General features: G+C 39.6%; 2 long non-coding RNA genes across 5 annotated transcripts; one reads left to right on the top strand and one right to left on the bottom strand.

The window, feature by feature from the left end:
• Positions 1 to 5,568: 5,568 nt before the first annotated feature.
• LOC147652880 (uncharacterized) lies at positions 5,569 to 8,748 on the bottom strand. Of its 2 annotated transcripts, XR_015287030.1 has the most exons (5): positions 8,571 to 8,748; positions 8,129 to 8,324; positions 7,502 to 7,582; positions 6,999 to 7,110; positions 5,569 to 5,855 (listed from the first exon to the last, which is right to left on the bottom strand). It is a non-coding gene; the product is annotated as an uncharacterized LOC147652880 (long non-coding RNA). The 2 variants fall into 2 exon arrangements; XR_015287031.1 differs by lacking the exon at positions 6,999 to 7,110.
• A 3,566-nt stretch (positions 8,749 to 12,314) lies between these two features.
• On the top strand, positions 12,315 to 23,880 carry LOC111929168 (uncharacterized). 3 transcript variants are annotated; one of them, XR_002864544.2, is made up of 4 exons: positions 12,315 to 12,505; positions 15,549 to 15,738; positions 22,499 to 22,635; positions 23,424 to 23,880. It is a non-coding gene; the product is annotated as an uncharacterized LOC111929168 (long non-coding RNA). The 3 variants fall into 3 exon arrangements; XR_002864545.2 differs by lacking the exon at positions 23,424 to 23,880 and adding an exon at positions 22,737 to 22,900; XR_002864543.2 differs by lacking the exon at positions 23,424 to 23,880 and having other exon boundaries at positions 22,499 to 22,900.
• The last annotated feature ends 447 nt before the right edge of the window (positions 23,881 to 24,327 follow it).

The following is a 24,327-nucleotide window of genomic DNA, read 5'->3' as shown; positions in this document are numbered from 1 at the left end:
GCCAAGAATACCACTCACGTTATCACACTGCTCTGGTAGCTCTGGAAATAACAGTATTTTTGGAATTAGGATTTATGCCAACAAAAATTGCTAGTTGTAAGGGTTCTCACCCATGCAAATGAAGTGAGCTTCAGCCTGATCCATGCAAGGGTTTAGCAGCATTTTGTGGCAGTGTTTGCTTTGGAGATTGCATGATGGAACCCCTTGCTGAGTGCAAGTGAGGAGTGCCTGGCCTGGATTCACTCTGGAGCTGCATTTATAGATGTTTACCAAAACTTCTCCCATGCACAGAAACAGGGTGAGGAAAAAGAGACAGGAAAAGTTCTCTATTGATAAAAAATGAGCTACAGAATTCCTTCCCTAGGGATCAAGAAGATGTGAGATAAAATGGACATCCTCTATCTGATTCCAAGGGCTGCTTGGGGTGTTTTTAAAGAGTCCTCTGATTTCACTGCACCACCAAGAGCCCTAATTGGCCCTGAGTAGTGAAGGAGCAGCCATCAGCTTTGTCCCAGCTCTGCCCACACTGCTCTAGCTCCTCTCTCTTCCTCCTGTGCCTCATCCTGCCACTCCTGGAGAGCAGGAGGGACTCTGCCAGGGACCTGTGTGTGCTCACAGGGATCTTGGTCAGCATCTTGGGCACCCTGCATGGAAACTCCTCCCTGACAGATCTTCACACTCCTGGATCCCAGTGGGACCCTGCTAAAGGGAGCCTGGCAAGAACAATGGGAAAAGGCTCCTCCTTCACACCCCTTTCGTTTCAGTTTCAGAGAACAGAAGGGAGGAATTATAAAGACATAACACAAATCTCTCTTTACTTTAGCCTTGATAAATTCACATGACAACCTGAATGTTTTTTGATCTGCTTTGTATGGAGATGGCTTTGGAACAGCACTGTGACTTCCAGCTTGATTTTCTTTATGAATAAGCAATTGTCACCAAATCCACCACTGAAAGCAAATTACCCTGAGTAGCACTTCTTAGGCCCTGAGGAACTGAATGCTCCTGGACAATTTTCAGGTATGAAAATTTTCATGAAGGCATCACTGAGTATCTCTGGCTACAGAACACTTGAATAATCTTACTGGGAACATCAGTTTTATGTTGCAAATTGTGAAATAAAATTGGATTAAAGCAAAGAAGACAAAAATTTAAAGGAGTTAGCTACACATCTCTCACTGACTATCAGCTCTTGATGCTTTTGCAATTCTCATTTCCATCTCTGGTTGAGTACAATGTACTATATATTGTCTTTTCAAAAAAATATAACTCCTACAGAGAATTAGCCACTCTGCATCCTCTTTAAATTCAGTGTTAGGCCACACCTCAGGAAAGTGAAAGCTTGACTTAAGTCCAATGCAAAAGAGGCATGGAGACTGTTAGAATGATTTAAGAATTAGCACAATTTGAGTAAGCAAAGGACAGCTACAGAAAGAGCTGCTATAAGATACACCTTTTTATAATAGCTTAAAATTATTTTTAAAGACTTATGGCATTCATAGACCTGAGTTTGTGCTGTTTAATTTACATGTCAGTAGAAATTGTAACTGCAACATCAGAAAGGTATTTAACACTACGATTGCCAGTCATTGTCATGCTACAAGTTGCAGGCTCTAATACAGACATAAGGAAACCAACAAAGCAGATGGTGCAAGATTAAAGAACTAATCCACACAGACAAGCTCATATTTTCCTTCCTCTTTTCCATTTCATTCTAAATTTTCGTCCTTGATCCTTCTGAATTGATGGTCTCATTTTTTTGGTAGTAAAATCTTCAATGCTCACTTGTTAAAACTCCTGTGTATATTCTGCTAAGCACATCTGCCAGGACATTATAATACAAGACAGAAGTAGACTTAGGGCTGCAGTAAATCACCCTACATCTATAAAACCTCTTAAAACTGCAAAAGAAATTTCAAATTTTCTTTTCTTCCTAGCCCTTTCATTTTAATATTTAGTTTTCCTTCATTTAAAATAGTGAAACAGGATGCATCACTATAAAAAGAAAAATTCTGTATGTGTGATCTACAGAAAATAATTGTTGTGAATGACTGTGGGTTAAAGTTGTCTGCACTGGATCCACCTGATACAGAAGTGAAGGAGTTTGAATGACTGAATATAATCAGTCTGCACCAGGCCAGAAATCAGAAAGCAAGAGGTTCCCAGATTGCCTGCAATGCAGCACTGCTTGCTGCTCCTGCCCCATTTATGTGTTCACAGCTTTCTTCTCCCCCACTTCTTTCTCTTTGTCATCTAACCCAAAAACACACACCTTCCTTGCCTTTCCCTCATTTTATTTTTAAAGCTTTAATAGGAAATTTTGCCCGTGGGAAACTCAGTGAGAAAATGGCCAAAGTCCTGTTTTCAAACTGGTTTAAGATCTAATCTGAGGCACTGAGTGATTGAGCAGTAGTTTTATCTGTCTGCTGTCCAGCCAGCATTTTACATCACTGCACTCATTTGCACAGCTCAGTGACTCAATTAACTTAAGCAGGTAAACTTTCTTTCCCCCCCTCTTCTGCCCCCACAATCAACTCTTAAAAGCAGGGTTTTGATTTCACTGTATTTAAATTATCTTCATTTGACATCCAGGCTGCCCTGGGTAAAGCCTTTGTGGGAGGTCAAACAGCAGCAAAGAGGAAAATCAAAGAGAAGAGGGAAGAAAAGAAAAAGATATGCTGAGGAGTAGATTGCATTAATGGGTGTGTTATAATTATCCTTGGCATGTGAGACTTTACACTGAGGAAATGCTCGATATAATGCAGCTTTTCATGCAGTAAGAAGCAAATGAAGGATGAAGCCAGAGAAAGAGGTTGCTAATAAATACCTTTCAAAGGCTGCTGCCCATGAGGTTGCTGCATTGACAAAGTGCATTCCTTCCCCACAAAAGCTTAAATGGATATAAAGATTATCAGAGTGGTTTTTTTAGAAAACACAGAAAATAATGGAATTAAGTGCATACCACTTAATGAAGGGATAAACATAAAGGGACAGCTAAAAGGAAGGGAATAACTGTCTTTGTGAGCTGAATTTTTATGAGAAGCTCTAGCAAGGTAAACACACAACAAAGATTTATAGTGTCTGGGCAATGTGAGTTTTTCTCTGAAATTTGTGAAATTTGAGTTCTTCTCCTGGATTTGCCAGTGAATTTTTAATTTTTTTCTTTCCCATCTAGGCTGTAAATGGGAATTGCCTCTTTATACTGTTATATAACACCTGCCTGTTTTTGGCCAGCATGATTCCAGTACCAATATTCTACTCACAACATGGGTTTGGTCCACTCAATAGGAGTAGCAAACTAAATCATTATTTCAGGTGATTTCTATATTAGTCTGTTACTTATAGCATATTTGTCTATTTTAAATAATTTTTAATAAAGATTTCCTTCAGAGGTTGGGTTTTTTTTTCTCTTTTACTGTTATGCTGATAGACTGCCTCTGTGCCTGGAATTGAATATTATACACATCTTATTAAATGAGAACAATATGTGAACAATGTGAAGTACATTTTGAAATTATACACCTATTTTGTCTTCATTTCTTTGACACTTTAAAATTTTGTGATAAAAAACTCCACAGAGAAGGCTGTCAGTTTTTCCTTACTTTAATTTTAATTTTGGGTTATTTTGAGCTCAGACACATTCCCCACAATTCCTTTAGATATCTCTCCTCACAATGATCACAGTCAGTGCCAAAGTCATTGTACTGGGAGTCTGCAGAGCAGCAAAATAATAATCCCACCATTTGCCCTAATTAAATGTCTGCCTTTGGTGGATATTTTTCCACTCCACTCACAGATGTGAAGGCCATCTGCACTGAGTTCTTCATGTTGGCTTTGACATAGCTGTCACAGTTTAAATGTGACCAAAAAATAAAAAAGTATTGAGTACAAATCTCTCAGAATTTTAAGTAAATCTCTGAAAAGACTGCTTTTAAATCCTTACTAATGTGGCTTCAACTCTTCTGTGTTTCCAGGCTCAAGGAAAGTGGGTTTCTCTTGCTTGCATAAAATCCTCACCCCAAGGAGGTGTGGTTTTCTGTGTAGAAGGTAAGTCTAGAAGATGTAGGAAAAAAAATCAGTGTCACATAACAGAGGAGTAGGATCTTGGCTTGGGTGCTTCCTTCTCTGGACAAGTGTTAGGGATGAGCCTTGGATGTCCCAGCTCTGGATATAAATGTCACTGCCTCATGACCCATGGACCAGGGGAAATTACCAGAGGAAGAAGCACCAGGTCAGAGCTGATCATATCTCTGAGCTTGTTTAAAATTACAGTGATATCAAATAAATTAATTCAGGATGGGGGTTTTCCCCTCAAAAAGGAACTTTTTTCATTGGATGCTTCTCTCCTGAAGGAAATAAGAAGGAGATGGGATGCAACAACCCCAGCTGTTACCATTAAAACCAATCCCTCCTTCGAGCTGAATGCAGGGGACAGCGATGATCCCACCCCTGATCTTTAGGTAAGGAAATTTCTACTGCACCCAACAAATAACTAGCAATCATTCTGTGGCAGTAATGCTTAATGAACTGCCAAAAAAACCTTCATTAAAAGTGGTTTCAAGGAATTGGAGTAAAACAACTGTGAAATCTATAATGCAAACCACACTGGATGTCTCCACATGGCCATTGAGCCTGATGCACTCACAGGAGGCTCTGGACATTTTGAAGTCAGACTCCAGGTGAGGTGTGCCTTTGTGCTATTGAAACATCCCATTTTAAGTGTACTTCAAATACAGAAATGCTTCTTTTTTCCGATTAGTAAGTCTTAGAAAGAAATGGGGCAGTTGGAGATGGTTTAAAGTATAGCAGAAGGCTGAGGAAAAAGCTTCCTTCTCCTGTCTTTGGTTACAAAGCACTAAAATTCATTTGACATTGTACCTCAGAGCCAAACCCTGCTATGTACATAAAAGGAGAAGGAGGAGGAGATAAAGATGAAGAAATATAATACCTCAAAGTGCTTTTTCTCTTAGGAACTCACTAAGGAGCTGTGAATAATATTTAAAAAAAAAAAATCTAAAAATTTTCCTTTCTACACTTAATGAATTCATAGCTGCTTTCTTTACACCCCATGCTGTGCTGTAGATGGCTCAAATAGTTTTGTCAGGGAGTTCAGGGTACCCCACATGCAGCTGCATTCAGAAGCTCTCTGACTTCACCTTTGAAGAAGAATTCCAGGTTTTAGGCAGCCTTGGCTGCCTTGATTATGCTGCTGCACCGCCTTTCAAATGAGCAGAGGATAATTTGCTGTGAGCCAGTGAGATTATTGCTCCACTGAAGACAAAGAGTTCCATCAGTTCATGCCTTCAGAAGATTTGGATCTATATCTCCATAGCAGTGACTTTACAAACAATTTAGCTGTGCCTTTTTGTTTCCAATTTCATGCCTTTTTTGTCATAATTCTTCTGAAATTGTCTGAAAATTTCTGAGAGTGTAAGGCACAGCAGAGAGCTGGAGCACTCAGCATAAATTGTGCTCTCTCCTTCACCACGAGGCTGAACACTTAACACAGAAGAGCTGTAAAGGGCTGGAATGTGGTATTAGAACATCAAACACATCTGGGGCACATCAAACACATCTGGGGCACATCAAACACATCTCTGCACTGAGGGAAAGGGAGGGACAAACATATTCCCTTCCACCCTTCCACACTGCATCCTTACACTCTTGATGATTCAAATATTTCATTCACTTCTGGAACCTAATTGAAACATTCCTATTAAATCTAAACAGAAAGGGAAGCCAATAATGAAAGGTTCTTATATTAAGGTATAAATATGAAGATGGAGATCAGCCTTCAGCACATTTTTGGCTTGAAGTTTTCCATTCCACTCTTCACCAGTCACAGAAGAGAAATCCTTCAGACAAAAGACAATAGGAGTTAGTAGGCTTCTGGTTGAACTGATGTGGGAACAATAGTATTTTTATTTATTTAGAGAAATCTTTTGAAAAATCCACTGGAATTCAAGTCCCTGTAGAGTGTGTGCCATTTGGTAAAGAGGGTAGATGTAGACACAGTCAGGAATCCTAAATTCTCCCAAGTTCTGCCTTATGGATGGAAATTACTTTGGAGGTAGTAGTATGACCAATCTGTGCTCAAATAGCCATTCATTGTCTCCAGATACTTCCTTATTAAAATATTCCTTGAGCAGCAGTCCCTCTCTTTCCATACCTGGACATTTGATCAGCTCAGCCTATGCAGCACTTTTGCTTATATTTAATGGATTGGATTTAACTGACTCCAACACATTTTCTTAAATATTCACATAGCCCAGCCATTTAGCTCAACCCTCACTAAAAAGCTCACTTGCCCTCCCAGTCCTAGACTGACCAAGAGTTTCACCAGGGCTACTTTTACTCCATTTTCCTGGAGATTAACAACATCTCATGATACTGGGCCTTGTACTAGAAAAGCTTTAATGGCAGGAGAGTGAGCAGAGGGGACACCAGGCTTATGCCAAGTCATGGAAATCATTACAGATGGGTCATCTTTACTTCACCCCCATCACGTATGTAGCTCAGCTCACGTTGCACACCCTCCTTTTTTATTGTGGTTTTATTTTTAAATTTTTGTGATTTGGTAGCCATGGAAAGCAGAAATTTCTAGGTTTCTTATCTTGGTTTGAAGCAGTCTGTGTTGTTGGAGACTGTTTCATAACAGCTTCCCTTTATAAAGTTGAAGTCTCCTACCTGCTCCATCAGCCCATCACTTAATTCCTTCCACAGATTACCATGGCCTCACCATGGGTACTCAGTACCACAGTACTTTGGCAAGCACCTGGTACTTATGAGTGCAAAATCCCTCTCTTATGGGCTTTCTACACCTGATTTAGACTGCTCTGAAGAGGAAGATTTCCCAAAGACAGGCACAGGGCAGAGTCAATGTGCCACATCCCCCAGCAGCTGCACCACACCAGCGCGTGGTTCCTGAGCTGGAGCTGACTCTGCCTGCCTGCTTGCAAACACAGACAAATGCAGACCTGATTTCTTATTGTGCCCACCTGGAAATCCAAAGAGAGGTGTAAAAGAAGGCCCTCTTGTCTTAAAGTGTCAGCAATGCTGTGTCAAGGTGGTGTTGAAAGCCTGGCCTTTTACCAGTCCAGCAGCAATCCTCTGTGGAAATGTTGGTGAGCTGAGAGCTTCCCAGGGACCTCCAGCCCAGGCTCCTTAGTTCTGTGCTTTCCTTTCTCCCTGTCATTTCTATAAACCACCACTTCTTTCTGGTTGCTGTCTGTCAGTTGTTGACAAGGGGACAGATGGAGCCCTCCAGCTCATTTGTGATTTATGCTGCAGACCTGTGCTGGTCCTCTGGAGATTTTAAGTCACTCACTCACAGTGGTGAAGGAACGAGGGCCAGGGAGCTGCCTTCAAAACCACCCCAAGGTGGCTCCTAATGCTTAATTACCTGTGTGCTCCCTGGCAGGACTTTGGCCTGCAAGTGCTCTCCCAAAGATGAATTGCAGGACAGCAAGGCTGCAGATATTTATTGGCACTCTGTACATACCAGGCAACGCTCTTTTCCAAGGAGGGAAGACAGTTCAGCCATGCTGAGACACCACTGGGTTTCAAGGACAGAGGCAGGTTCCTGTTTAACAGCACAGGTACAGACAGCTTCAGACAAGCACTGCAGAGGTCAGGGAATGTGGTGCTGTCATTTTTGCAGCTCCTGGCTGCTGTGTTTCTCCTGCTTTAATAATATAATTATATTTATATATATTTAAATGTATTATTATATTATATTATATAACATATATTATATTATATTATATTATATTATATTATATTATATTATATTATATTATATTATATTATATTATATTATATTATATTATATATATTATATTATATATATTATATTATATTATATTATATTATATTATATTATATTATATTATAGTATATTATATTATATTATATTATAGTATAGTATATTATATTATAGTATATTATAGTATATTATATTATAGTATATTATTATAGTATATTATTATTATTATTATATAGTATATTATTATTATTATAGTATAGTATAATATAGTATATATACTATATTATAGTATATTATTATAAATTATAATTTATATATTTTTGTATATATTTTAAATATAATATACATATATTTAATAATAACCTGCTTTGAGCAGCTCTGTGATTACATGCTGGGTAGATAAGATGAGGTGGAGAGTATGGCAGGGTCACCACACCTCAAGAGGGGCCACTGGAGTAAATTTCCCCCTGTACAACCTCGCTTTCTTTTTCTGGCAGGGAGGATCTCAGTTCCACATGCTCTGTCTCCTCATTTCTAACCTGTCCTTGCCTTGGGATATCTGCTCAGAAATGCATCATCATCCTCATGTCAGTGACACTCCCATTTCCTTTGGCAGCCTGAGCCCACATATTTGTTTATAAAAGCAATTTATTTCAATAATTAACTGGCTATCTGAATAACTGTTTTCAAGGTCAACACTTTTACATGAATGGGGATGGTCCAAAGAGGTAGAAAACTTGATTTTTTTCAGACCAAGATACAAAAGGCATTTGAAGAATATTACTGTAATCATATGGAAATTTACCTGTTAAATGATTTCTTTTTTCCTGCAAGCACAGCTGTGAGGGGATGAAGATTAGTGCAGTACTGGCCTGGGACTGGGGTATTCGGTTTTAACCTCTGCTTCTGATTTATATTAAGACACTGAACTGGATCTCCACCACTTTATCCACCTCATCTACACCCTCAGGAAAGCTCTGACACTCACTAGGTTCATTTTTCAGTGCAAGGTGCTGACTTCAATGTAGCACAAATTTAATGCTCTAAAAACAAACAGTTGAAATGAGACAACTGAGTCTTTAGCTGGAATGTCCTACACAGACTCAAGCTCCAGATGATGGAAAAAAATCTAACTGGGAAGCAGAAAAGTGTAATATAAAGAAATGAGTGTCTCATAATTAGGGAGGAAGACAACAGAGAGCGGCGGAAAGACTTCCTTGTTCCCTGTGATTTGAGAGAAATGATTCACGCTGTCCATGGTGCTATTCTGCCTTGCACTTCACAGGGTTGCCAAATACTGTAATAACTTAGGAAATAACTGTACAGCCTCGAGGATGCAAGATGACACCCACTACACAATGAAGTCTAGCCATCTACATGGTATAATGATGAAAGGTTACTGGTTTATTTATAAAATCCGTAATGAGCTCCAAAATAATGGTGTCATAATTGATTTAAAATTGCTCTATTAGAATGATTTATGCTCATTATACAAGCTCAAATTGGTTTGAGGGTTCATAGTCACTGTCTTTTGTCTAATTTTAAAATACATTTAAAATACCTTAAAGCAGAAAATTAATAGAGTAAGTACAGAATACAAAAGCAGGCTTGAAATAGAAGTAAATTTTGTTCTAGCAATTTAAATATATACTTCAAGAGATATGTGAGAAAAAAAAAGAGCAGAATTATATTGTTTACCTGCAATTTATAGGTTCAGATGCTGAATAAATGCAGAATAAAACCATTTCCTTTCTTTGTAACAAAAATATATTTCATTGTTATGGGGAAAGAAAGGCATAATTCCTCAAGTATAGGTGATGTTTTTGTCAAAGGAAGAGCATGTTTCATCCCAAAACAGCACAGTCTGAGATGCAGCACTGGCCTGAGGTGTGCCTGGATGTGGGACTTGAGTGAGATGCTCTGATGCTTCTCGGCAGCTGGCTGCCCCAAGGAAACCTTTCTCCAAAAGTCTCCTTTCTGTTTCACAGCACAGGATTTTACAACTGCTCAACTGTTCATGAAATTAAATTATTTTTCCTTATCTTCCCCAAGGCCAAACCCTAAGAGGATTTCTGAAAGTAAATCCAGCCTTCATTACATCATGTTCTTTGCTAGACAATCTGGGCATAGTTCTGCTCTTGATTTCACCAGTGGAAATGAAAATACTCTGAATAGGAATGGGTTTAGTGGAGGCTGAATTTTGAACTTCAGGTTTTTCTACTCCTGGAAAAGAGTCTTTTCTCAAGTCTCCAGTCATCCCAAATTTCCTTTGAATAGGAGTCCTGCTGCAGTTGAGTGTCAGCTGGGGATTGAACTACCCAGAGAAAACACCAGGAGTACCAATCCCCGCTGCTGGGCTCTGTGGGGTGCTTTCCTTCAAGCAAGATCAAACCCAAGTCAGTAGAAACCCATAAAATGACAAGGAGCAAAATTTTTAAAACAATTGTGTGCACATGTATTTGTAAGAGTTGTGCCAAAGGATCATTAGGTTACAAGAAAAATCCAAATTTGTATTTTGTACATAGGAAAACCCACCTACAAGATATGATATTCTCAATGAATAGGCATGGCAATGACCGTCCTTAAATGAAAGTTAGATGAAATTAAAGTGAAAGCAAAGATGACTGGGAGTCCAACTCTGGGCTCATACAGAATTAAAAGGCTGTTTTTACCTACAAAATAACTATGGAAGAAATCCAAGGCATGGAATGGCTCACCAAAGTAGATGTCACATGCAAACATTGTATATTCATGGTGGAAGGAAATGCCACTTTACTAAAGAGGATATAAAAAATTGCTTTTATTGAACTATGCAAAGCCTGGTGAAAGAAATAGAACATTGCAACAATTCCTCCCTTTCTTGAAATGTGTGGGATAATTCAGTATTAAGCACAGCATATGTCACAGTAGTCTCCAGATGTTCATTGTGAGGAAGGTGTTGTTGAAGAGATTAAAATAGCTTCCATGAGACTTTTTGTCAATTTTCTAATGAGTTTCCATCTGCAGGTATTTTTAGCTGCTAAACACAGATCCACTAACTGGGCTAAAGAGAAAAACAACAAACTTCAAATTAGTCATTAATTTTATTCTGATTCTTTTGTATGCTAGATCACATAAGTGAAACATTAAGGAAAAGATAGTGAGTACTGGTTTCTAGAGCAGGTTCCCAAGGTAGACCCTAAGATTTCAGGGGAAAAAGGGCATTTTCAACACTGAATTTGATCTGTATTCTTTTAAAAAGTAATTTCAATTTGAAAATTTCCCCAAATTGTCACAGTTTTAATGCACATGGCCCAACCAGGAAGTCATAAGGGGCATATGCTCAAAAAATTCACTTTAAATCTATCAACTGTCAAATGTAATTGACCATATTTTATAAAATTTGTCTTGATAAGAAAAAAAAAAGTTTTCTTCCCTGTTACATTTTATAAAGGATAGAAAAAGAGAACAACCTTTATTGTGGGACACATTAATGGCCCAAAGATAGAAGAGTTTTCAAGGTACAGTTAATAATCACTGTCAGTGGAAAAGGAGTTACCCAAACCTGCCTGACCTCTGTCTGAGAGTCAGACACAATTCTCTCCAATGTCAAAACACCTCTTTCCCGTGCTGTGAAGCACAGGCTGCTCTGTTTGTTCAGAAAATCTGGTTTTATGGAAGATTTTCTCAGAAAAGACAGAAAATGAGGTGTGAGAATCCCTCAGAGTTCTGGTGCCTTGTCTTTCATGGGCAAGGAGCAGGGGATGAGCCCATCCCTGGCTCCCCTGCATGCCCATGCAGCTCCCAGGTGATTTTGCTCAAGTTGAGTTCCCTGAACTGTTCATCAAAGCCATTTTGGAGCATTCTGCCTGCCCTGGGCACCTCAGAGAGCTCCTGAGAAAGCACAGGAAGGAGGAGCCTGAACTAGGTGATATTTTTCACTGTTTTATAAATTTTTTGTCCATAACAAGTGTGTTGTTGCTACCAAGTGAAGATTGTTTTGTGTTCACATTGATGCCCACTGCAATGCAGGCCATGAATAATGGACCCAGTGGTATCACTGATTGTGACTTCTAATGCAAATAGGAGACAACTCCATAAAAAGTTGCATATTATATGTTTCTTTATTTCACCTCTCAGTGTTACATAAACACATAGAAATTATCACCTTGTTCCTAAAAACATAGCCTGGTACTTCAGTATAACTCTTAATGTTTAATTTGGTCTGTTCAGTGATTTCATTATGGAAAAAAACCCACTCTAATATAAATAAAATCGTTGTGAAAAGTAAAATTGTAATGCTTTTAAAAATCCAATCTACTCTTGAAGCTTTCTCTGTGTTTCACTTCCAGCTTCTTTTAGTGATATAAGATTTCCTTTTTTTGGCTTATGGTTAATGGTTATTGCTTTGGACAACGGACAACCTTTTGTATGGCCTTTTAAAATATTGAGATAAATTCAGACTTGTAAAGTTCAGATTTTTGAGTATGAGGTTTGTGATTTAGAATACAGATTTTTTCCTCCCCGGTGTAACTCAATAGAATCCTACTCAGGTTTTTTTGGTAGACAGCAAGCAGCCAAGTGTCACCAGGAGCAAGACTAAAATAATTGGACTGTGAAGAGAGACACTGATACTGCTGCCCTTTATTCAGAGGGAATGAAGACTACTGGGAATAATTTATTCTGAGGCCAGCAAATTTTCATTCAGCCAACATTTTATCTTCCAGATCCTTCTCCTTGAAAAGAGGCAAATTCAATCAGGTAATAAAATCATATTTTCAGAAGAAGATCTGTAAGTGCCAGGCTCATTTTAGCACAAAAGCCTGAAGATATCCATGGGTAGTTTGGGTTTATTTCCAAGCAATTTTAAGGAGACACAAAACATGTCTCAGGCCTTGCAGCTCTAGTAATTCTAGTCCGTTTTATTCATTATCTTAAATCTTGTTTTATGATACTAAACCTAAAACAGGATCCTTGTGAGCAAAACTATGAATTTGCCTGAAGTCCTCTGGGATCCTCTGGGAGATCCCAAAGAGAAAAGTGACTGTGGGCTGGAGCTTGGCTCTCGTGAGTCTCACCAGCAATGGTCTGTACCCTACAGCATGGTATTGGGATTTTGTGGCATGAAATGAGAACCAGAGCCCTCTGAGCTGGGAAAAGGAGATGTCATCCCAGTGCCAGGTGCACGAGCTGTGCAAAAACATTCCAACCTTTTCCCAGAAGCTCCTAAATTTGGATGTGCTGCTGTTGTACCAGCCTCCTTCCACACAGTCGTGTCTGGGGCCTCTTGAACTGGAAATAGTCCTGCAGCCCAACAGGAAAGGGGATGGAAACTCTAATTCTCACCCACATGAGTAAATACTCTTACACCTCCAAAGGCATTTGATGGATTTGTTTACACTTCTTATTTTTGTATGTGTGAGTTTAAGCTTGAAACTCCCTGTTTGAGCTTTGTCCATCATTCCCCAGCTCGATCCCTTGGAAGAGAAAAGTTTTACAATGAGGTTCATTTATAAGTCACATTTATTTTGGTGCTGTCAGGAACACTGACACCAAAAATAGCACATGTAAAAATACCTTTCACCTCTCCAGAACTATTCTCTCTTCTGGACTTTTAAGTGCCCTTTGTATCACTCCCTTGGGGTCACATTTCTGTGCCTTTTCTGATCCTCTTCTGCTCTGGGAGCTCAGGGTTTCTAAGTGTGGGCAGATCTGTCAAATCTCTCCACTGATCTGCAGTATCACGACTAACTAATTTCGTATTTAGTTTTACAACTCTCACATTGAAAATAAATGTGCATCTTTAATATTATTGTTGATTTCCAAGGAGCTACATGAAAAATGCCACGGTCCTGGAATAAAATTGCAAGATCCTTGAATTTTCTGTGGCAGTAAATGTTGCACTGAAACATTTAAATAAACTGTGATGAGGTTAAACATCCCTATTCATACATAAATGTTTTTTACCTTCCTTCCTGTAACCAAATTCTTTAGCATCTTGCTAATACTTTATTTCTGGCTACAAAGGAGGGAATCTCAGCCCACCTGATGAGATTGTTTCATTTCATTGGTAGGTGAGGGATGAACAAATTTTCAGCTCTTTCAAACAACAACTTCCCTTTTCCACACATAAATGCTGTTGAAAAATCTTCTCAAGTTTTGTGCTTGAAATGCTGCTTAAATAAAACTAAGTTGGAAAACTGCCTCCTTGCATAGAATAGCTTGAGGGAATGCAGAGGGAATCTCACTGAATCGTTACTGGTGATTACAAAGCAAGAGCTATTGAGAGAAAAACTAACAGCTGTTTAAAAATGTTATTTTAGAGATTAGGGCAAAAATGCAGGTAAAATACAGGCATTTTGTAAACACCTGCAGGCTGTAGAAAAGAGGTGCTATTCAAATATTGTTTAAAAATACTCATTTAGCCACTTAACACCCAGGGCTTGTAATTTATTTAAGAGCTAAGTGGTATGTGTGCTTTAGACCTTCTTCATTAGCACAGACTGCTAATAGGAAGTTATGTTTTTGCTTCAGTAATTCTCAGTTATTAGCACTGGAAAGCAGGGAAGCAGATGACTGTGAGTGATCATCTGTTACCTGTTACATCTGTTATCTCTTACACTGAAAATAATCAATTTATAAAAAACTTAGAGATAAAAGTACAGGATTTAAAAAATACATTAACATTTGCTAACAAGCTATAAAGTTGCATTACATAAGTGCATCTTTACTTGAGGATAATAAAACAAATATCTCTGTCATTAACATTTTTATTTTTAGTTCTTAAAATTATTTGAGTACTTTAAGTTCCTGAAGACAGCTGTTAAACTGATTATCTGCAAATTTACGCACAGCATCTGAAAAATAGCATCTTCCTAACAAGATACTCTATTCTTAACAATCATGAATTATAATGTTAATAGGATTCGATTGGATTGCTGTTAATCACAAATTATTCAGCCTTTAAAACGTGCTTCCAACCCCTGCTTGGAAATTCCATTCCTTGGAAATTCCATTCCTTGGAATTCAGTTTTATCCTTGTTTTGCAAACTCTGATGTTCCATGGCCGTGAGATCCATGTTTGTCCTGCCTGGCTCCCAGATTCAACCACGTTCCTCGGTGTCAGGTTTGGAAAGAAAGCCCACAGATGATGAAAACATTGACTCAATTAAGAGAATTTTTTGCTCCCATCTTTTTGAACTCCGTTTGCCAGAAGGGAAAAGAAAATCCATGATCTGATTCCCAGAGGGTTTTGCTGTGCATGGCACAAACGAGCTTGGCAGACACCAAATTTATACTGGAATAAAGGCCTTTGGTACAGACTCTCATAAATGATTTGCATAGGAAGGATGTGCTGCTGATCACTTGGATAAGTGTGGAACAGCCTTCAGGTAATCCTCAAACAGCAGAGCAGGCTTGAAGGAATATAGACCTCAGTGTGCCCAGAAATCATAAAGTGTGCTACGTTTTGGGAGGGTTTATGTAGAGCAGCACAAAGGGGATCCTCATGTCCTCATTCCCCTGGGGTACTGGCATTTCTCCTGTGACTCTCTTTTCTATCTTTAGCTCTTATCACTCACAAAAAACATGTTTGGGACCGGTAAATCCTTAGAGGATGAAGGGCTTCCTAAGTAGGTTTGTTCCTCACGGGACATTTCAGGCAGTACAAAAATGTTGTCGTTGTCAAAAATATTTTTCAAAACTCTGGAAAGTAAGAGAGATAAAAAAACCAGATCAATATTTTCCTTTTTAATTTTTTTTTTTATTTTATTTTTTTCTCTTGTGTTCAAATCTCATGAGAAAGAATTCAGTCACTGCAGTAGTGAAATACAAATGCAGGATGTTGGTGTGAGCTGCCTGTTAGAAGGGACAATTCCTGGCAGCCTAGGAGCTGGGAGTCTGGAAACCCAACTTGGGAAGCAGGAACATCCTTGAAAAGTGCTGCTGGGCCCTTGGAAGTACAGCTGGCCTATCTGGAAGCTGGACATCTTGAGGTATTACCAATAAACACAAACCCAAGATATTGTAGTGACAGCTTATTGTCTGAGAAATGGAAATGGAGAAAATCAACTGGGTCTGAAGGAAAAGGAAACATTATCTGTTGGCTGTTAGAGGTGAAATATGAAATTACACAGCATATTGGTTGCTTGAAGTTATAGTGCCCTGCAACCTCAGATGTCTCTATGGTGTGCAAAGGGGTTAATCTTTATATGCAAAATGAAATTTCTCTCTGTGAGGGCTTCTCGTGCTGTATGTGCTCTGTACCTAAACAGGTTGCATTCTCCATGTGAGTGTTTTTTAAGGTCTTGGACATCACTGGGGACACCTGTGTGACCCCAAACTGTGTCATGGATTATCTTTGGAGGGAATCTGTCCACTGATTCATTTCCTTCTCGACCCATTGTTGGGCTTGGTTTGCTTCTGGGGTGATTAGATCCCTCTCTGGGCTATAAATTTGCATTAATCTATAACAAAATAGAGAAATTCAGAGGATAAATCTTCTGTGTCCTTGTCTGTTGTGCAATCCTGTGTACTCAGTCATGATTTCCACACACCTGTATGTTGGGTAATCCTTTAGGTCATGACAGATGTTGTTTGTTACAATTTTGGGGGAATTAATAAACAAACTAAATCTGGTAAATATAGTAAACAAATAAACAAACAAAAAACCCTAGTATTTTCATCAGGCAGAAGTAGGATGGTCTGTGTCCCTAAAAGTCCTGGAGGAAGTAAAAGTCAGTAAAATTTGGTAGAAAGCTAAAACAGTAAAACAAACAGATAAAATTCAGCACATGCCACACAGCCAGATGGGAATCCCTGGTGGTTCTCATGCACAGAATTGGGTTTTCAGGAAAGGGAGCAGCTCTGCTGGGTGACACAGAGTGAGTGCCACCAGCCAGAGCTGGGATTAGGCTCACATTGCTAAAAGGACAGCTGGACAATCTACCATTAATGGCTGAGCAAGCTCCGGCCCATGAAAGCTCACTGACTGAAAAATCAGCATCTGAAGAACAAATTCACTGAATTTAATAGTAGTTAGGGAAATGTAACCCTTTTATTAGTTTATTTGTTCATTGGTTTTAATTTTTATTTTTTTTTTTGCTTGCCTGTTTGTTGTTTCGGTTTTTTGTTTTGTTTTGTTGTGTTGTTGGTTGGTTTGGTTTGATTCTTTTTTGCTTGGAGGAGGAGGTGGAGGAAGTAGAGTGTGGAAATTGGTACAGATCTTTTTGAAATACTCATTATATGATCAGAAAACTGCTTGCTATTCCTTCTGGTTATATTATTCTGATAAACCCACATATTCTATTAACAGAATCGTGAGAATATTTTAAAGACTGTGGTCTTGAAAAGCTAAAGCAATTTCTAAATATTTTAGATATGATCTATGGATATGATAACTCTGTGGATAAGTTACCAGCTATAGGTTGCTCCCTATCCATGAAGCAGTTCAACATTTCACTTTTTAATTGCATCCTTATTTTATGTCAAGTTTCAGAACAAGGGATTTCTTAGTTTTTCACAGGGTTTGGAAGTGGACTTGCGTCACTGTCGGACATGAAGTGATTCACACAGACACCTCTTGATGTGGGACAGAAGAAGAAGAAGGAACTTTATTTTGTTGTTTCAGTATTTATAGATTTTTGACAACTACCAGGGATTGGATAGTCAGGTCACCACCTTCCCTACCACACTGGTCATAAGAAATGTCCATCAAAAGGCAAATCTTTAATGGTATGTATAAACGTCTATGTTTATAGTTCCTTTCCTGGGAAAGTGTTTAGAAACTATGAAAAACAATATCAGAAGGCTTGATTCTCAGGGTGACAGACTTGATTCACATTTCAGCAGATGTGCCTGGGCCTGATCTGGGGACACACTGAGCTGGCATAAAGGGGCCTTGTGGCATCCTGTGAGACAGCGTGGCACAGCCAGGCCCCGCTGTGCAGGATGCTCTTCCCATGCCCTGGAGCCTGCAGGACACAGCCAACACACACAACCCACAGACTGCCTCACTGAGTCTCACAAAGCTCTTTCCAACCCCAAATTCTTGGCCTCTGTGGAGCCCCAAAGCCTTACAGATGTTTTTTTCTTTGTCCCAAAGGTCATACAGAGACAGATGCAGCAAGTGACATGTGCTGCTCTCAGGGAAATGTGCAGCCTGGCACTGACCCAGGCAGCCTTGGTGGAATTGGTTCATGTGCTGGAAATGTGCAGAGGGCTGGCCTGTAGCTTAATACATGGTGGTGCTTTGCTCTTCTGGGGCCTTGTTCCAGAATCACTGCATTCATCATGACTCTCTCTATTAAATTCATGACTTTGAATCAGGCCTTATGTTCATATTTTTAACCTAGAGCTCTTTGGCATTTTAAACAGCATCACCATGTTTCTCATTTTATTCCTTGATACTGGTGGAGTTATTTGTGCTGAGCTTTGTCAAAAATGTGTTAAAGCTCCCAGTTAATATATCCTTGCATCAAGGCTGCCTGGTCACATGAATTCTTTCCTTGGAAAACACTTGGTCTGGTAATGTAGTTCTTTATATTGAAAGGCTTCAGAAATTATTAATTGAGGTAGCCTTGAGATTATGAACTTGCAGAACACTTTTTCTTCCCTGTGTTTGCAGGGATAGCCTGCTTGAACTATACAGGGAGCTTGGGGGGTTTCTTGGTGCAGATTTTAGGGGGAAAAATCTGCACCAAGTGGTGTTGTGAGTGGGTGATTTGGGTCACTTAGAGCATCACTGTCAAAGATATTAGCAAAGGATGGATTTAATATGATGTTGTAAAAGTACAACTGAATGGTCTGGGTTGGAAGGGGAAATAAAGATCCTTCATTCCCAACCCCCTGCCATGGGCAGGGACAGTTTCCACAAGAGCAGATTCCTCAGAGCCCCACCAAACCTGGCCTTGAACTCAGGGATGGGACATCCACAGCTTCTCTGGGCAACCTCTGCCAGTGCTTCACCACCATTCCAGGAAAGAGTTTCTTCTCACTATCTAAATAAATATTAGGATATTCTCCCCAATATTTAGTTCTTCCCAATATCTTCCCAATGTCTTCCCAGTATTCCCAAGGGAATGCTAAGTATGATTAGTAAGAAACCGAATCCCAAACACCTACTGGTGGTAAAGGGTCTCAGAACAGGTGGAGACGGGCCATATCTGCCTCTCATTTCTGTGGGCTGATTTTTCCAAGGATCTGGCCCAGAACAGCAGGTCCCATTTGACATTTTATACCATGCCATGATACCTCAAGGCCATGCTGTAAAAAACATCCAGACAGCAGGTGAAAGCTGCCTTTGGAATCCCATCCCTGCCTTCTGCAGGTCCTTCCCCTGAGGCTGGCACAGGGAGCTCTGCAGCCTTTGCTGGGCTCTTTGCCGTGGCTTTGGAGCCCCTGAAGAAACTACATGCTCTGAAATCCCAAATATCCCAGCACTGCAGCAGTGATTCAGGTCTAATACAGTGCCACTTTTCTTATTTAAAAATGGGAAATCATATCAAATGTGAAAGCAATCTGCTCCCATCAGGATGCTAAATACTGTTTTGTAGCTGGATTAAATAAATCTTAATTAGGATGCTCAGTGTATATTTTCATTTATTGCCTTCCTTCCTCTCTTTTCCGCCTCTCCCCACACCAAAGGATCTGGCTAGAATATAGTGAAAAATCATAAAAATAAAACATGGGGGGAAATACACAAAAACTAAACATCTTGCCAGCTAGTGAAATATCAGGAGTCTGTTTTTCTCATAAATGCAGCACATTTATTTGTGTGTCTATGTTTGAACATGTGCATATATAAAAAATAAAAGCATATAAACATATAAAGAAAGGATGAACACATTCAAATATATTCTTTGCAGCTTATGGGGCAGAAAAATCTATGGAGCTTCAAATGACCATCTTCTGCAGTTCAATTTCCTTTGTAATGAAAACTAACACCACAGAAGTATGTACATTGTTCAATTTAATATGGTCAATGAAAATTTATATCCCTCCCCTTATTTTATTCTGAATTATATTATTGCAGAAAATGAGCAGAGCACATGTGATTCAAAAGGAAAATAATCAGTTTTCATTTCCTATTGGCTTAGGGGTACCAGTGAGCAAGCTTGAAAGGGAAATTTCTTTAGCAGAGCAGTATTTTGTACAGAGGTTTTTGGAAGACCTGGGTCACTTAAGATGATTCCAGCAGAGTGCTGAGGTCCAAGTCAGAAGCATAAGTTGGTATTTACACTCCTGTAAGGAGTTGTTGTTCCCAGCAGTGACTGTGGCATCTCAGCTGCACCAGCCCAAGCCGTAAGTGGAGGGTTCTGTTCTTTGAGCCCAAAGAGACTCTGGTTTTGGGAAAGTTGAGAAAGAAAAGTGTATTTTCACTCATGGCAGGCTCTTTTCACCCCTCCCCACCACAGGCACAGACATTGCACCCCCCCAGGTCTGTATTCCTTTAGGAGAGGGGATGCTGAGGATCCTGGCAGTGGCAGGGCTGGGAATAATCAGACCTGGCTCTTTTCCACCTCCATTTCTGTAGCCACAGAATGGGAGTGATGGCACAGATTCCCCAGTGGAGAGAGGATTTGAAAACAAGAGAATTAAAAATGCAAAATTACTTTTGTGATACTTGTAGGTAAAACAATGCTGGTGGTTGAGGCCCTTGTGGATACACCAGATATTCCAGGGAATGTGGTTAGACCTGAGAAAATGACTCCCAACAAAGTCTTCATTGTGTTTTATATCTTCATGAGGGACATCCCAGCTGGTTGTCTCTGCACAGCTATATTTATATGTCTTCAGCCAGCTGAATTCAACCAAACTGACTAAAAGGCTTGAGAAAAAAATTATATTAATTAAATGCAATATGGGATCTTCCTCCAGACATATGCTATGTGCAACCAGTGTATATGAATTAATCATGAACTATCTAGAATAAATGTTCTTAAGGGAAAAACTTGCTGTGAAATGGTAGCAAATGAGTCAAAATGATGCAGATATCAGGATTCTTTCTTTTGCTTCTCTGCTACTCTCTGCTATAAATAAATGTATAATCTTTCATTAACTATTTAACAAGCTTTCTTTTCTTGTATTTGCAGCGTTTTTCCATCTCTTCATCTTTTTCTTCCAAAAGTGGGTACAGGCAGCCTTTGACTGAGGCTAGCCTGGAACCAGATGTGATATATTCGGGCTACTTAAGGCCAAATATATATAAGGCTATATTAAGGCCAAAAGGAGAAGTTGAATTTTGTGGCTGCATATCAGTCAACTCAGGCATTACTGTGCTGTGATCCATTATGTAGTGTAAACAAACAAAATATGTTTTCATTAAGGGCTTTGAAGTCCTTGATGAAAGGAATGATCTGAAAGAATGTATTGTTGATTCTATAATGAAAAAATCAAGACACTTCATGTACACTAGTTTTCAGGAGGGTTGAAGTGCTAATTGAAGTTGCAGTGAAGATTATTTTTTAAGCAAATCAAGGAAGCACAAGTTTATTTTCCCAGCTGTACCAATAAATGGTGTCTAGTGACACTTTTTATTCCCCAAAATATTCCCTCTGGTTTCCAGGGGAGTACAGGTGTCCTGTATCTTCTGTCTCATGGGGGTGGGGTTCCACAAACCATAATCAATGCAGCCAGAAGGTTATTCAGGCTCCTTTAAAGAAAAAAAATCAACAATTGATCACACTGTCTTAATTTCATTTGCCAATATTTACTAGATTTCCATTGAGTTCATTAGTGCCTGTTTTAATTGCCAACACCTACTTCCCTTTTTTTTATGCTTTGGGCATCCTTTCAAACTTTCAAGTGACCTTAAGGGCATCTTTCTTCTGTAGGTCCTGGGAGCAGCTCAGAGAGCACTGGAAATGCAGCTTTAGGCAACTGAACCCCAGTTTGGGCCACCAGCTGAGCTGTAACTGAGCTGGCCCTGAGTGTGGATATCAAGTGTCACATCCTCTGTGTCCCTGTGGTACACGGAGAGCAGAGCTCTGGTGGTCCCCAGATTCTGAAAACAGGCAAAACACTGCACAGCTGAACCACTTCCCCCTGTGGAAATAGATGCATGGTGTGGAAATTTGCATTCACAAGCACTGAAAACCGTTTACACTTACATTAGGTCCCACAGGTTTTCTACCACCTAGGGGTTTTGCTCTCTAAACATTTATTAAACACATAGAGGCCAATGAAAGAAATTGCAAATGAAGTTTGTAAAGCAATTCTGATATACATTTAGCAACTCAGTTGTGTAAATCATCCACCTAGAATGCCAGAATAATGGATGCCATAAGGAATAGGGAAGTACAAGGGGAATAACAGGGTTTAGCTGGGCTGTTTTGTAATTACTGTGAAGGACATATACAGTGACTCATCCCTAATCCTATTTCTAATACATTTTTAAAATTTTGAGTCAAGCAGAGTGCCATCCACTTCTCCACTTGATCACATTGTCTTTGACTCTAACTGGAATTTGATTTGTCTGTGTCTCTTGAGGCCAGACTGCAAAAGCTTCATGTTTAAACCCTCTCTGTAGAGGACTCTTCCACATCCTCTAAAATCACCCCTGCCATGATGCTGAAAGAAAATTATCATCTGAAACCTACAGAGCAGGACAGGAGCTGTGGTTATTGCTGCTTCTGAATTGCCAACACATCCAGGCTTTGCTAAAATAGCTCAGCACCTTTGCTGGATTTTGTCAGATGCATCTGTTATATATATATATATATTTTCCTTAATTTTATTTTTTTTTATTTTTACCAGTGGGTAAATGGTTGGAGCTGCTATCAAGCTTCATCTCTTTCCTGAGCTTTTAACAGAATCAGTCTCTAACCTGTCTGAGGCCCTTCCCTACCTCCGGCTGCCAACAAAACTGAAATAGAAACCTCTCCCTTAAAAAGGTGAGTCAAAAACAGGAAAAAAACCCAGAGTGCCAGCACTTGCAGAGGGCCTGACACAACAGATGCTTCACTACTCATCTCTAAAAAGGCTCGTGGTGCAGTTTATTTTACCCCAGGAGGAATCAGTTCAGCTAAGAAAGTTCTAATCTCAAAAGAAAACCCTGACGGTATTGCAGAGGATCCAACAGAGAAAAGCACCTTGGAAGGAAATTAAATGCATCATACAAGCTCCTGAAGCTTGATAGCAGGTTATAGGTGCACCAGAAATCAGCAAATAAATAAAAAAATGAGAGGTGAAAAACAGATTGGAGAGGTGTTTATTTTCCCCAAGGAGAACTTGAACATCCACTGGAGACCAGGGAAGAGTGTTAATGAAGCAAGTAGCAGCAGGGGAGCTACTTGACTTAATACAGTCCTTTATTTCATTTATAGAGAACTGATTTTTCAATCAAAATGCCTGATGTGGGCTTACAAAAAGCATCCATGGGGGGAACAGAAAAAAACTACAGGGACTCCCACATTACCACAGACTTTTAACTGATCTGTTAGTGAGTTTATTAGAAATGTGCTTGGGAAGCTCTGTCAGGGCTCAGCTCAGCCATGGGTTACAGCTTTGCAAGCAAGGTTGGAAATTGCTGGAAATTGCTTGCTGTTCATGACATCATGGGTAGCACTGCCACAGGAATCTCTGCCAGGGAAAATGAAAACTGGGGGAGGAAACCAGCCATGACTGCAGAACTTTTGTTTATTTCACTGATTTTTTGTTTCTGTATTTGTCAATAAAACAGGCCAGGAGCTTCTCTCCTTTCCTAAAGTGACGTGGCCCATCTGCTCATTCCTCTCCTCCCAGGAGGAGGTAGCTCTGCTCTTACTACATACCAGGTATAATCTCTGGCCCCTTTCTCCTCTCCTTACCAGGCATTTCCTAAGAGTACTAATTAAATGCTAATTAAACCCATGTCTTTGGCCATGGAAAGTTTTGATGCAGCCACACAGACTCAGGACTCCAGAAGAGAAATTCTCAGAAAGGCTTTAATGCCCAGTGGGGTTCTGGTGTGTGACTCGATGTTTCCTCGCTGGGAGCTGCTGTGGCACAAGGGCACAGCTGAGTGCCCTGAAAGCCAAACAAAGGGAAATGTTTTGCCAAGGAACCTTTGCAAAGGGACAGATGGTCTGGAGCAAGTGGCTGACTGCAGAGACTTGATGCAGTTCCCTTCATAATTGGCAATAAAACTCTATTTTACCTTTGAGGGATAATTTCTTGAAAGAAAGTACCTGGTTTGAGTTCCTAGCCAAAGAAAAATAAAAATAAAAAAGAGTTTGTTTATCTGTCTAGATAGTGCTACTTGTTTTGTCATTGCAAATAATCTCTGGCATCCTTGAGAGACTTTTGTTCACTGGGAATTTGAAAAAAAGGCCATTCCCAAAGCTCAAAAACAATTGCCAGGCTGACAGGTTAGGAGGGAAAATACTATAAGCCCTTCAGTCAGGTGAATCCTCAGAGGAAATCCTCCACCTCCCCAAAAAAAAAAATCCAGGCAAAAATCCTACTGTCTCGTTAAGGATTTTTGGGTTTGGGTTCTTTTTCCCTTTGGACTGAAGATTGACAAGAGGGAGGCAGTTTTCTCTTGTTTGGTCTCAGTTGTTCATTCTTTTCTTATCAGCATTACAAGGTACAAGGAGCTATGTGCA

The sequence above is a fragment of the Cyanistes caeruleus genome, chromosome 5 (genome assembly GCF_971803275.1).
Source record: "Cyanistes caeruleus chromosome 5, bCyaCae1.hap1.1, whole genome shotgun sequence".
NCBI lineage: Eukaryota > Metazoa > Chordata > Aves > Passeriformes > Paridae > Cyanistes > Cyanistes caeruleus.
Note: the sequence above shows the minus strand (reverse complement) of the source record. Positions and strands in the feature narration are given on the sequence as shown.